At 30.1% G+C, this 13,916-nt stretch overlaps 1 protein-coding gene across 1 annotated transcript in view; it reads left to right on the forward strand.

Annotated features, from left to right (window-relative positions):
* Positions 1-457: 457 nt before the first annotated feature.
* The window catches only part of LOC111674841 (fibroblast growth factor receptor homolog 1), a 34,589-nt gene continuing 21,130 nt past the window's right edge, over positions 458-13,916 (forward strand). Inside the window, exon 1 of the mRNA XM_046949468.1 lies at positions 458-1,121. The gene's annotated coding sequence lies outside the window, so the exon portion shown is untranslated. The remainder of the gene's footprint in view (positions 1,122-13,916) is intronic.

Raw genomic sequence — 13,916 nt, forward strand, 5'->3', positions numbered from 1 at the left:
GAATTTGAATCAATGCCCTAAAATTGAGTCAAGAAGTATGCGGAATTAAAAAAATATATATAAATTTTGGTCACATGTAATGTACAGCTTATTCAAGTTCGTTCTTTACTAATAAGTTATCATCTTATTGTTCTTGTTAAATGGATGCTACTGGTGAAGATAATAATGATTGTTTTTGCAAATGTTTTTCTTTTAAATAGATTTGGATTCAAATAAATTGTGTTAATTTTATTTTGTGTATATGAGTTTGTTGGTTTTTAATATTTATTCAAATATACACACATTATACAGAATCAGAGCATCATTTTTGTTTTTATCCATTCAAGCATCAAGCCAACATATTCTTATAATCCAAATCATTCCATCCCATGATCAAACGCAACTCATTTAGAACAATTTAAGGCAGCCGCCACCACCACACACTCTTTACACATTACAGTGGGGGATTCAGAGAGTTTATTTCTGATTTCAATTGCAACATTTTGTATCGAGTGTCTCTATAGTCAGCAGCTAAACAGCAGTCACATCTAATCAAGTCTACGCGTAGTACGCTGCCAATAAATTTTTAAAAGCATTTAAGGGTTAACAATTATATTTTTTGCTTGTTTTGTTTTAATGATATCAAATTTGTGTTCTACAACAAACAATTCAAATGAATTGATTTTAATAAGTGAATTCTGTTAAAAATTTTATTTTTATTCTAAATAAATTTCGTAAATTGCAGTGTTTTTTCGTTTAACAAAATTTTTTGTTTCTAAATTTAATTTCGTTCTACATGTGTTTTATAAATAATTTTACAACAAATAATTATTTCAATTTTTCATTAAATTAATAAAATAAACAAATAATAAAATTTATTTAGCACTTGTTCTGGAATTTTTATGGTTTCGAAAAAAAATGCGAAAAAATACAAACAAATTTTGAAATTGATATTTCAGTGAAAAATGTATATGTAAATTTTTTATCATAAAGTAAAAGTGAAAAGTGCATAAAACACGTACAATAAAATTTTAATATTTTATTAAACTTATAACAAATGTGGGCATAATTGCATTCGATACATTACATTGGATATTAATAACATGATAAATGCTATAACGAAGATCGATGAATAAATTTCGGTAAGTAGAGTTATGATCACATTATCAAGGTTCGATATGAAGTAATTGCGTAAGCGGCTTCTCTTTACGAACAGAACAGGGCATTTACAGAGAAGATGGAAGACCGTTTTTCCCCTTTCTTGTGTTTGCAACTGCGACTGTGATCGTTGAAGGGAGCCCAAGCGTAATTGCATGTCTGCCTATCAACCAGTGTCCTGTTAAAGAAGGGACACAATAGCTTGGACGCTTTGCAACAAATCTTTTTGAAGAAAAAATGCGAGGACACTGCTCTTGATAAAACCTAATGCAGTTGCGTTGGAAATATCAAGAGCATATCCCGTTCTGGCAAGCTCATCTGCCAGTTCAGACAGACGATCTTAACAGATCCTTCTTGCATTCTCTAACTAATAGGGAAATGCAATCGTGGACTTCTTAATTTTTTTAAACGCATTTATACAGGAACGTGTTTGGAATTAGTCTGATGTCATGTATGTATGGATTACATGGATCAGTTATTTCCTATATTTATATAAGTTCTTTGTATTGGTCATCAAAATTGCGGACTTTTATGAGGACGATATGGGGAACACACATATGATTTGAATAGAAAATTTGTTTAATATAAGAAACTATGGAAGATAGAATCTTCAAATTTTACATGAAGAACTATGACATTAATTTAGAGGTTGTCCCCAGGATAGAGTTGCAGACTTTGTTTTGTTCCATTTATTGGAGAGGTGCCTTCAGAAAGAGAATGTTGGTTACAATACTGACACACGGTGAAATTTATATTTCTGTATAAGTTTTGAAAGAGACTACAGATAACCTTCGGAGTAGTGACTGTGGGGCTAAGCGTAGGGCAGAATGAATGAGGAGGTTTAAGGACATCGTCGATCCGTGTGTGACAGATAAATGAGAAGTGTGCAGAATTGAATGGTGATGGATGTACTGTATCTTATACAAGTGACACCTTTGTATTTCTCTTCCATATCAGGTTATTGTTTATCAGAGTGTGTCCCCTGGGCAAAGAACTTGTTTTAGCTTATTTGATGGATTCGTGGTTTAAAACCGAAGTGATGTTTTGTTTCATCTCGGAAGTTAAGCAACGAACTATAAGTCCAAAAAAGTGGTACATAAAGGTACGTTAGCGAGTCATCTGTAGCTCACCCGATGTTTGTAAAAGTATAACATAAAATATGCCGCTTGGCAGGAGTTGACGAAAAGCACTCGACTTTAGTAAGACTCAACAGGTATAAGAAACACTTGGCAACTTGTATTAAAAAAACCTTGGACGGGTTTACAAAAACACTATTGGGTAACACCGACCACAAGCTTTGTTAGTAATTGTAAGTCCAAGGTTAGTTTGATAGTATGCATTTTTAATGGACATAAACAGATTCAGACAAATGTAAAACATATGGAGAAGACATTGAAATGCTGGAATTGACAACAAAATTTGATTCCAGAAACTTGAAACCGATGTTATTCTACATATTACGTCCCTTAGAAATACTGCTTGGAAACTTCTTGAGCAACTACATCAAAAGAAAACATTCCACTAAAAAGGTATCACACAACAGAATCGGTGGAAACCTAAGTGTATTTTCCAGATCTTTCAGTATCACAAAATATTTCAGTTGTTACTTTTTTGACCTTCAGAGTACTAAAATCGTTTTTGCTCTGCAAATTAAAATAAACATTTTTCTACGTTGATCATGTTGGTCACTCCTTAAGTACATGTAAATTTAACTCATAAATCTGGGATTTTTATCCACCTGCTTTTAAAACATTTCTTTACACCACATGATAGTCATTTTTCTTGTAACTTTAATAAAGATAAAAAGTATTCGGGAATTGTGGGTCTCTAAATTGTTGATACATAATTGAATATATCTCGATTACTGATTAACGGATATGGTCGATATGGGTATCATGACCATGGCCTATAAAATGAGGGTTGAAAAATTAGTTTAGTCAGAAGAAAACGACTACGGAGTATCAATGTACTTTGCAAACATCTCATTTAATTGCTTAATTTTATTTTTCTAGGTTCAGTATTATAGAAATTTCAAAAAGTACATTTTCAAAAACGATAAAGTACTAAAAGGTCCACTTTTATAGGTTCTCATTTAATCCGGACTCTTTCATGTTTCTAGATTCAATATTATAGAAATTTCAAAAAGTACCTTTTTAAGAACAAAAAACTACCAAAAAGTTCAATAGGTTCAATTTTATACAAAAAATTAAAAAGTACACTTTTCATGCTTCTAGGTTCAATATTATACAAATTTCACAAAATACTTTTTGAGGAACGAAAAATTATCAAAAAGTCCCCTTTTATGGGTCCTCACTTAATCCGGGCCATACATGCTTAATTTCATTTTATTCGTATTTTTATTTTTTCGTTAAGTTATGAATTAGCCAAAAATATTTTTTGTATGTTCTTTGGTTTAAAAGATACATGAGATGCAAAAAAAGTACCACCATTTTACCCATTTTTCCGGACCGAATTTGAAAAAAATACCAGACACCTGTCCACTCATTTTTTAAGTGAACGACGATAAGCTTTTAACTGCTTTTGTATCCTATCTAGTTTAGGAGATATGAAGTTACCGAATTTACCCGTTTTTACCCTTTTTACCCCTTAAACATTCGAGTTTCCAAAAATCCCGTCTTAGTGGATCTATTTGGTGTAGGACCAATCTCCTGTCCAAATTTCTTTTAGCTCTTTAGCTTCAACCGTATAGGCTGTGAGATGTTGAATCAGTCAGTCAGCAACGTTAGAATTTTATATATAAGTAGACAGATAGATAGATAGATAGATAGATAGATAGATAGATAGATAGATAGATAGATAGATAGATAGATAGATAGATAGATAGATAGATAGATAGATAGATAGATAGATAGATAGATAGATAGATAGATAGATAGATAGATAGATAGATAGATAGATAGATAGATAGATAGATAGATAGATAGATAGATAGATAGATAGATAGATAGATAGATAGATAGATAGATAGATAGATAGATAGATAGATAGATAGATTAAACAAAAATCGAATACGGAATTAAACATAGCTTTAGCGAGTTTAATGTTAACGGTTTAAAAAATCCAATCCACAAAGTCACATTTCGGTATGTACAATATCTGTAGGAGATACATACACTGAAAAAAATCCATGCCTAATATATACGAAAAATTAATTTACATAAATTGAAAAAATGGAGTTTTAAATAAATATGGTAAAATTTACGAAATATTTATTCAAACATTTTTGTTCATTTTAAAATAATTTTTCTAATTTTAGTTCAAAATTATTCTCCACACGAATTTTAAATTTTTTTATGAAAATAATTTCTTAAATTTTATAAAAGTGTTGTAGTTTTATTTAATCATAAAATAATTAATATCATTATGTTTAATTTCGCTAAAATTTAAGAAAAAATATTACGAAAGGTTTTCGTACTTTCGTAAAAATAGAAAAGGGTTTTATTAAATAATGTTTCGTATTATACACGAAATTTTTGTAAATATTACGAAAATAGAAGTTACGAAATTTTTTTTTCGTAAAGTAGAGCATGGATTATTTTCAGTGTATATATCTTTTTATGAATGGCATCGCAAAACTAATCGCAACATATAATTCCTATAATCCACTTTAAACAATAAACATGCCAATAATTGAATTGACCCACAGAAAGTGAATATGCGAATGAAGACAAAACAAACTTTTTGACGTCACAGACAAAAAGAAATTTTCAATTAAAACAAAAAAAAAAAAATAGATTTATGAATAAATACAACAACAACAACAAAATTGTCATTTGTATTGTATATAATTTTCTATTTAAATTTAATTTCTTTCTTAATTTAATTATAAACAACAAATGACGTGCACATTTCGATGATGGTTTCAATTTTTTACTATTTCTAATTTTAATACTCACAACTCACGTGATGAACAAGTTATAATGAAATATTTCTATTCAAATAAATTAAACATATTAAAGATTTCTAGATTCTCTCTCTTTTATATTTAGTTCGCAAAAAAAAGCAAAGAATAAGACCATTTGTCAACGATTTGCGACATAATAAATTTATAAAAAAAAAACAATTTCTTGATCGTTATTGTTATTGGCTTTTCTATTAATTAAATATTAACACGAACATCTAATAATAACAATAAAGAAATGAAATACAAATTAAATATTTGCTAAACGATGAGAATAAATAAATAAATAAATTTATAGGTCTAATAGACTAAATGCTTAATAGACTTGTAATTGAGTAACAAACATACATACATATGTACATATGTATGTATGTCTGCATTTATGTAGTTCTTTCTGTTTTGTCTAACTACAATAAAGAGGCAAATCGTTTATAACGAATTGATTTGTCTGAATATAATTCTTCGTTTTCTTTTACCCCTTTATTTTTTAGAAAAATGGTAACCAGAGTGAGATACAGTGAAATAGTTACATGTAAGAAAGTATAGTTTGATCAGTCAAATGATACTCTACATTAGGCAAGGTTAATTAAAACTTATTTACGAATGCAATTCCGTAAATAAAGTAAATATTAGTCTTTTCACAAAAAAAAATTGGCTGCTTTTGGGTTGACTTGAGTAATGTTAATGACACCAGACCATGAAACAAAACATATATGCAAAGCAAAAATAGTGGCCTCCGGTAGGTTAGTGTTCTAGTCTGGTATACCGTGGTGGGTTCGATTCCCACCCGTGGCACTGGTTAAGGAGCGCACAACAGGCCCGATAGAGGCCTAGCTGTATTTCTTCGGATTTGATGTGTATACATCCACCTTTCAAACTAACTAACTAACTAAAGCAAAAATAAAACGAAGTACTTCCAAAAAATAACATTTATCACCACTTCAAAATTAGCACTTATTTATCTAATGTGGAGGTGATATTCTCAATCTCTTTTAGTAGAGATTGGTTCAACAAAGATTTCACAGACATCAATAAGGATATACAAAGAATCAGATTTCGGATCTTATTCACAAATTTTGATTAATGTCGCCACCATTTTATATCAGTGAACGAACATACCGCTATTAAGTGGAGACACTTATCGATTATATAAAGGTTTCTTTGATATTATATTTCAGATCACCAACGCCACTTCAACACATTCCCCCACTCCAGACACTGGAAATCTCTTCTCTATCCAATGTCTGTCATCTCAATATTATATATTATCTATATGCACTCCATTGTGGAGTGCTTTGGATTTTAAACCAACATATTCTTTCTATGATTTGAGTAGGGTCTCTATGAGACCTTACCAATAGCAAATATTGGTTAATTTTAACAACTAACTACCTCTCGTAGTAGAAAATAAGTTACTATTAATCATCCGGCCAAATCGTTACTTAAACGACTATGATATTCATTTCCTTTAGTTTATAGTCGCAGTAGACTAGATAGTTACTGATAGTTACTATTTACCTCGGGAAGAAAGATTTATTAAAAAATATGCCAAGAGTACATTTCGTTAGGGTAGAAGGGGGATCATTCGCCATAGGGACACATCTGTCAATGCGAATAACTTGAAAACTGAGTAATCGATTTTATCGCATTATCAAATTTTGTTTTCGTTTATCGATTATCTATCATCCCCGAAAATGTGAAATATTAACTTTACATATGATGGGAGGCAGAAATGATTAATTGTTTTTCAAAGGGCTGTGAAAATATTTCACTGTGTGAAATTTTTATGCTAACTTTTTAAGTTTTTGTGATAGAAAAAATATATTGGTCAGTATTAGAACGTCAATAATATTGAACAATAAGACATAATAATATTTTCGATAATATAATTTGAAGCCCGAAAAAATTGAAACTAAACCCCAGAACTGCCCGTGGGGCACATGCGCCAAATATATGTAAAGCTTGTGATGTAGAACAAAATTGGTTAGAATATTGAAAAAAATCAGTAATAATTTGTGTTAATTTTTTTGTTAAGTTCTGTGAAATAAACAATAAATATCTGGTTTATTATACCTTGTTTAATGAATTAAAGTATAAAACAGCAAAATAAGTTTTTATTTTTGTAATTTTTTCTTTTTTTCTTTTATTAATTTTACTAATGACAAACCTGCCCCATCCCCTTGGCGCATTTACCGCGGAAAAGTTAAAAAAATATGTACATGAGGATGACTTAGAAAAGATTGAAAGGAATAAAACTAAAGCCAATATATCTAAGTATCCGAACCAAAAAAAAAAAAAATAAGAATATGTATTGTGGTTTTAATTTGTGGCTGCCTCAAAAAAAGTGGCGTTTGGTCCCCCTTCTACCCTATATAAACGAATTGAAAAAGCGTCAGCATTTTGTTATCTTCGAGAGTGTCTGGAATCATTCATGTTAAATACCTTATATGGGTATAATTACTTTTGAAAATATTTTCTAAAAGTTGGTCCGTTAAAGCACATTTATTAAGAATTATATATATATATATATTTATAATTAATATTATATTATTATATATATATATATATATATATATATATTTATATCTATTTTTATATTTATATATATATATATTTATTATATATATTTATATATTTATGATATATATTATATTTATATTAATATATATATATTCTTATGCATTTATGTAACTCGAGAAAATGTCGCCCGAGGGTATCAATACAATCTAAAATAATTTTTTCAGCAACATTATGACATTGAAGTTGAGATCTCTGATAGATGCATTACTGTCCAAATAATTTTTAATACTAAATTGTAGAATTATTCTTGCGGTCAAGACAAAAGCTTAAATTAAATAAAACTATATGAATCAAATTGAAAGTACATTTTGATCTAATTACATTGAAGTTTATATATCTGGTAAAATCTCTGTTTCTTATCAGTTCTTCAAAACGTCAGATATCAGTCTTATCCTATTGTTGTTCTGATACGGAATGTGAAAGCTTTATTAGCTCGACTTTCTAAACATTGGCCTGGGGTTTTAAGTCAAGTCGTTTTTGTACTTTATGGAAAAAGTATACTTTTGGAAAAACCATAAACGTACATTGGTTTGAAAAATCACCATATTCTGAAAGCTTTATTGAATCATAACATTTCTGCCAAAACTCTGAGTCCATATTCCGATTTTAATAGTTTTTCTTAGCGTTCAAGAATAAGCTGTCAGGTAATTTGTCAATAATCAATTCCAGAGTGCCTACTAGTAGCTCCAATGGTATTACAGAGTTTGAATCGTTATATAGTTCGTTATCATTTCTTTTGTCCAGCAGACCTCTTTTATGCATTTTTCTTTGAAGAGTATTGAGAATTCGACCCCACCTTTAACTTGCAATGCTCACATTTGTTTAATTTAAAAGTCTTTAAGAAAAATATCTTTCTATGATAGAATCATCCTCATGGGTATTGTCTGCTTGTGCTTCTACATCTTCGACAATAACAATGAAAGATATTTATTTGTTTATTTAACAAGAAATTTGCTGTTGTTAATCAGTACAAAGTTCCATACATACTCACAGCATATCAACGCCATATAAACTTTTCAGTTAAATGGAACCTAAACGTTTCGAAATGAATTGAAGTGAATTGAATGGCATCGAAAGCAACTCAATTTTCGATATTGAGTAAAACAATTTCTTTAGCTTTATATCTTATGATTTTTTTTGTCTAAATGATTTGGTAAAGTTCTTTGTCGATCTTTTCATTATTTTTTGTGTAAACTTTTTAATTGACGTCGTTGAGGCTGTAAAGAATGAAGGGCAGAATATACTAAAAAAAAGACAGATTGACAAGTGTCAGTTGTGGAGGTCAGTTGGTGTTAGCTACTTAATGAAAATAGTAAATGTTGAAATTTATATAAATATTTATTTTATTTACTAGAGAAACGATAAATAATGTGAGAAAGTTTTTTTAATTCAAAAAATGTGTGTTTATAATGAATGAAGAATATAGACAATCTTAAGCATACGGTATTCTGAAATATTGTTCTACCTTTTCCAGATAATATGCTAAATTTTAAATTAATAATTTTAAAAAATTAAATCAATTAAAATTTTTCAAATTCGCATGAAATTTTTGTTTTATCACAGAAAATTATACTAGAATGACATCTTTCATGTTTTTTCCCTTTTTTTATCAAAACGATTTATGACATCCACCATTTCGTACTTAAAAGTGTGAAAATTACGCTCCTAAAAAAAACAACGTCTACTAAAATGTCAAACTGTACATCAGTAGCATAAAACTGAGTATGTATGTATGAAATAAAATTTAAAAATAAATTTGACAAAAAAAAAACGAATTTAAAAATAAAATAAATTGTTTTTTAAAAAGGGGTAAAAAGATTCTACATATGGCCATAAAACAAAAATATGACAACTTTTTGACATTTACCACAAGTGAATATTTAAATTTGAAAACGAAAATGAAAACAACTCGGTATAAACCACACTTTTTCGCTTAAAACAACAAACATACGCACGTACGCACATACACACACAGACACATTCACTCTCGCTAATGAAAATATAAATTTGTATTCAAAACAAAGTGAAATAAGAAAAAAGTAGACAACAAAAATAAAAATATTAAAAATAAAAACAATGTGTAATAAGATGGGTTAAATTCGGAATAATAAAAAATTAATAAGAACTAGGATTCTTTTAAACTTAAGAAGTCTGCTCAACACATGTATAAATACACTTACAGCAGGGGTTAAAGAAGTAGCACTTTAATATATGTTTGAGCTAAGGACTAATCACTACTTTAAAGATGAACACATTTAACTGAAATTGTTTTATTTTAAAACAAAAGACGAGGTTTTGAGAATAGCGACAGCCTTTCTGATTCCAGAAAATAGGTTTAATCATTAATCATCATGAAAAGTTCTTAAGATTTCGTTTTTCTACTAAAGTTGTGATATTTTCTGAATTGTTTATTTATTTTTCATAATTATAGTTCGTCTGGAATCAAGCATCAATAATCAAGTAAGCAGAAAGGCCTACTCTTGCGTCATCGTTTTTATCTCTTAAGCACGGTCAGGCTTTTGCTTGATGCCGAACTTTTGACAGAGTTGTCAAAAGTTCGGCATCAAGCAAAAGCTTGATGCCGAAGAGATAAAAACGATGACGCAAGAGTTGTTACTCAACTCAGACCTGAATTACAACTTAAGGCCTATTTTGAATTATATTCCAGATGTTAAGAACTGCGGCATACAAGTCTGCTATTCTACGAAGATATTTTAACATTGATATAAATGCTGTAATAATTCGTTCTGATGAAAAATAACCAAACGGTTCTGGGTAGAATTTTAGAATCTTTTTAGGTCATATGAACTATTATTTATAGTGTGGAAACGCAATACTGATCTATTTGTGAGATTTGGACTTCTATGTTATACAAATTGATATAAAAATTTTGAATTTATAACTCCAATAAAGTCCAAGTATGTTCAATTTTACAGAGCCCGATATCTTTCAAGTCTAATGTAATATTAACAACTACAGATTTTTTCTTTTTTTGAAAATTTGAGGTTGCATGGATAAAAATGAGTCGCTTTCCGCGCAAATAACGTGTACGGAAGTTTAAGCTAGTGGACAACATCCTTAATTCTCGTCGTCGTACAGTGTGTACCTATGAGCATGTAAAAGTTATTACAGAAAGAACACAACTTAATCCAAAAACATCTAATCGCCACCAATCTTAACAAACTCAGCAAGACAGAGCTATAATTATTGACTTTTGTAAATTTAAAGGAATAGGTAAGTGGTTAATGTTCTGGTAGACCGTAGGTGGTGGGTTTGATTCCCACCTAAGTCACTGGTTAAGGAGCGCATAACAAGTCCGATAGAGGCCTAGGTGTATTTCTTCGGATTTGATGTATATACACCCTCCTTTCCAACTAAGTTTAAAAAAGTGATAGCTTGGATAATCCTTCTTTTCAGCAGGTTTACGTACCATATCATAAAATCAACAACGGATCTTTAATGCACTAGTTATGTTAATTGTGTCATCATATATCTCTGCTACAAACGAAGCGGCAATTTAGCTCGAGTTGCACCTTCAAAGACCGATATTAAGCGAATAATCCAGAAACTATTCAGCAATTATCCAATCTTATGTAAAATACATATAAATATGTATATGCCGAGTCTTCTTAGATCCATTTAGCTGAGTCAATCTGTCCGTCTTTATATTTGTTATAATCAATTTTTTTAAGGCCCCAGATAATCCTAATATCCTAATATGTATTATAAATCTCTTTGTAAGTTTTTTTGTTTGAACTGAACGGCTGAACCGATTTTCTTGAAATTTGGAACAATGGTAGATCTATTCTTGTAGGGTGTTATTCAAAACGTGGACTAGGAGAGCATAGTACTGTTGCGAAAGTTGAACTAAAAGGGGACAAAAAATAGGACAAAAGGGGAAAAAACTAATTTCATGCTTTGAGACCAATTTTTCTGTTCTAAATCAACGACGCGTTTTTATAATGTCGGAAATATGCATATTTTAATAGCCCACCCAAAGGGGCAAAAACGGGTAAAAAAGGGAAATCTATATTTGCTTTAATAAATATTCTAAAGGCACCGAATTTTAAATATTAATATTTTAATGGAACAAAAGACGAAAAAATAACATATTTTTGGGTAATTTAAATTTAAGGAATAAAAGTGTAATTATTTGTTACTAGAAGCGTGCAAAAAGGGGCGTAAAATGGGTGAAACGCGGTTAAAATTGGTACATATGAGCATAAATACCAAATATTTTCTTAACTTAAATATAACTAAAATATATTCCATTCAATATTCATCAATTTCCTTAAAAAATTTTGAATGAAAAAAAATTTAAGTACAATGTTATGAAACCATTTAAAATCCCGGCCAAAGCCGGATAGAAAAATCTAGTACAACATAAAGCATGTAGAGCCAGGAAATGGAAAACTTTAAACGGGGCTCTTTGGTACATTTTCGTCTTTTAAAGTGTTCCTTTTATTCAAGCAATTCCTAGCGGATTCTTCTTAAACAGTAAAATACATATAGAACACTATTTATTTAATCACGGCTGTACTTTCGCCCATTCGAATATCGAGAATCATCTGTAGAGAGTATTTTTCATATAAATAAATGCGGACAATAAAATAAAATAAACGGTAAAACTAAAATTAAATGTAAACTAAAACTATATGAGAACATATAAAATGTAGTTCTTTTTTTCTTTACATGAACTAGTGTAGGTATTTATAAAATGAAAATTTTCAAATAAAAAACGAGTGCGTTTAATTCACTGTACCCACATACGTACATACATACATACCATATGTACATATGTATACAAAACGGTTTGGTCTATCTGTCTTTTAGTCCGTTTTGCCATTAACACTCTCACACTAGATTGTTCATTCAACTATGCGTAAGCAGATAAATATGTAAGTCTGAAATATACAATGTATTTATGAACTAGTCAACTAGAGGAAGACAAGACCCTAAAGAAATGGAATATAGGATCACTAACAAAGTACTAAATTTACACTAAAGTACGTTTTTACACATCTAACAACTACATATGTATGTGGAATTACTTACAAGTACATTCACATTAAATTACTTTTTATTTATGTTTTGTTTTTGTTCTTGTTTTATTGTATGTTTTTCGTATTTAGAAAAATGTACTGAGGAACGGTAGACAAACATAAAATAATATTTGCCCTTGTGTCTTGTGCCATAATGAATGTGGAACCAAACAAAAAAACTTCTACACTTACTCAAATAAAAGTGACTAAGTGTAAAGAACGTCGGCATTGTGGAATATTGGAATTGTTTCTGCAAATGATGATAACGCTGACCGACAGAGTTAAGTAATTTAGTATAACCCTTGACCTAAAGTCATTTAAGGGATGATGCTAAAGACCCTTACTCTTATATGGGAGAAGTATAGGAAAGCCCTAGGCTCGTCATGGGTTCTTAATCTCACTGACATACAGGAAAATTTAGACTTACACTTTAGTATTTTAATGGAATTCTTTTGTAAAATTTTGTGACATACGACTAAAGAGAGTTCATCGTTCGTTTTAAAGTGGAGCCTATATAAAGCAAAGCATTCAGAATTTTTAGGTTAAATGCAAACAAAGATATAGCTCTTAAATAGAATTCTAAACATTCAAACAGTTAAAAGCATTATCGTATTGGTCACGGCACCATCCTATAAAATTTAACGCCATGGGACAGAAAACGGACTAAATAGTATATACACTAAATTTAAATAGGTCATTGAAGTCCAGAATACCGACAAAGGATGATTGGGCCATGAACCCTGTGACTTAATCTCAATCTACACTAATTTTTGAAAGACTGAAAAAGTAATGAGCTCGAGAATATTCTCCGAAAAATCGTTACAGCCGCGAGCAGAATCTGGGAATTGAATCTTGAAAATTCGACTACATATACATATCTAATTGGACAGTCCTGCATCTAACGCAACTCTAAAGTCGAACTGTCTTCTCAATTGTGTTCAATCATGTGCACTACTGAGACAGCATTATGTTGAGTTAAAATGGGTTGCTGGACATGACAGCATCTGGAGAAATGAAATATCTGGTGAAAGGACATTCAAAGGACAGTCCCTAGACATTCATACTCTACCTGGTGATCCTCAAATAACATCACGTGTATAATATAGAGACTGGTCTGGTCCAAAGAATATAAATATGATTCTCATTTCTCTTAGTCTTCTCACGGTTATTATTACTGGCCACTTTATGGTGGAGCAGATATCGGAAGGTATGGATTAGCCGCATCCAAACTGTTG

This window comes from Lucilia cuprina, chromosome 4 (genome assembly GCF_022045245.1).
Source record: "Lucilia cuprina isolate Lc7/37 chromosome 4, ASM2204524v1, whole genome shotgun sequence".
Classification (NCBI taxonomy): Eukaryota; Metazoa; Arthropoda; class Insecta; order Diptera; family Calliphoridae; genus Lucilia; species Lucilia cuprina.